The sequence below is a fragment of the Sinocyclocheilus anshuiensis genome, unplaced genomic scaffold, assembly GCF_001515605.1.
Source record: "Sinocyclocheilus anshuiensis isolate Anshui unplaced genomic scaffold, SAMN03320099.WGS_v1.1 scaffold137, whole genome shotgun sequence".
NCBI lineage: Eukaryota > Metazoa > Chordata > Actinopteri > Cypriniformes > Cyprinidae > Sinocyclocheilus > Sinocyclocheilus anshuiensis.
This window is the reverse complement of record NW_015537932.1, coordinates 228,262-229,977: the sequence shown is the minus strand read 5'-3', so window position 1 is coordinate 229,977 and position 1,716 is coordinate 228,262. Positions and strand designations below refer to the sequence as shown.

The window sequence follows — 1,716 nt, the reverse complement described above, 5'->3', positions numbered from 1 at the left end:
TATATCTGATATAAACTCGATATTCTGAGAAAAAAGGGTGGGGGGGAATCAGAATTCTGAGTTTATTCTGACTTTTTTTCTTCAGAATTCTCAATTTCAAGATAAAAACTAGGGGTTTCAAGAAAAAAGACGCAAACACCTTTTTTTTAATTTTTGTATTCCAGGGAGGGCTTCATCCATTTTAACTCAGTAAAAAATCAACTTGAAAATCTATTTATTCTTAAAATTATTCATACTCAACTGAAATCCTTCAGGTTTCGATCCAAATTATGAACTCAAACAGGAATCTTACACCAAAGACTTAATGAATATTAATTAAAATTGTAGTTGCATTTTAATAAGCCTTCTATGTATTATTGCTGGTGGTTTGAAAATGCATCAATTTAACTTTAATTAAAACTTCAAAATTCCACAATCTCCTGAGGAAATATTAAACTGTGCATGTGTTTTATTGGTAAAGGAGAAAGCCCTTTATATGAAACACCACAGAAACAGGAAGACTTATTTTTAAAAACTAAAACTTTGAAATGTGAGATTTGCAAAAGGAAAGAACTGAATGAACATGTTGCTAAAGCATTAGAGGTACAAATGACCTGCTCTTATCATCTGATTAGCTTTGATCACAGAAATAAATTATATTTTGAAGTATATTAAAATAGAAAACCATTATTTTAAATTGCAATAATATCTCACAGTATTACTGTTTTTTTTCTGTATTTCTGATCTAATAAATGCAGCCTTGATGAGCAGAAGAAACTTCTTTAAAAAACATTAAAAATCTTATTGATCCCAAACTTTTGAACACAAGTGTATTTTTAAAAATCTGTCTATCTATCTATTGCATAGATACAATACAAACACAAAATTATCAAATACAGTAGAATTCATAATACAGGTAAAACATTGTGAACATCTTAACATTGTGTTTTAGTGTAGAATGTATGATATACATATAATAATATAATAGAGGATACATATAAAACTGTAAAAATATGTAACGTTATGTCCATCCATCTATACCTTTGTTTGGAGAACAGCTTGAAGTCATCATATCTGTGCAGGATCTCTCCTCTCATATAACCGTTTGCAAAATCCCTGGCGAACGAACACGGCTCAACGATAGAAACATATGACATTCACCAGACGAATAAAACAGCCACAATTATTACCTGTAGTTTAGCTGATAAATCAGATATAAATATAGACATTTATGAATGGATAAGGCGCGTTAACCCCTTTGCTAAAAGCTATAACTTCGTAACTTGCACAACAAACACTTACCAATGACTTTTGACAGCCGGAGTTCTATATTCAGCCACTGACAGATAATGTCTGACATTCTGAACGTTTAATTTAAAAGCCAGTAACGTCCATATAAATGTAAGGATAATCTAGGTAGCTGTGTAGTTCATTTTGTTTTGGGGAGTGTCTCGTTTTGGCATGGTGTTGCCACAGCAACCGAACTACCAGGCGCTGAGCGCTGAGGTCCAACCAATATTTTCTGAATGGAATCCACATCTTTGCTAAAGATATTCATTACCACTATGATCTGTTTGTCGTTATTTGATAAAATACAGTAAAATAAAATAATAAACGTGTGCATGTTTCCCCATTTAATTTTTATATATAAAATGTAAACATATAGACAAATTTTAAACTTCTAAAAATCAAATCAATATTATCGAAGCTGATTTCCACCATGCAAGAAAAAAAAAA

The 1,716-nt window shown here is 30.9% G+C and overlaps 1 pseudogene; it reads right to left on the bottom strand.

Annotated features, from left to right (window-relative positions):
* The window catches only part of LOC107658290 (sperm flagellar protein 2-like), a 23,410-nt pseudogene extending 21,998 nt beyond the window's left edge, over positions 1-1,412 (bottom strand).
* Positions 1,413-1,716: the final 304 nt, after the last annotated feature.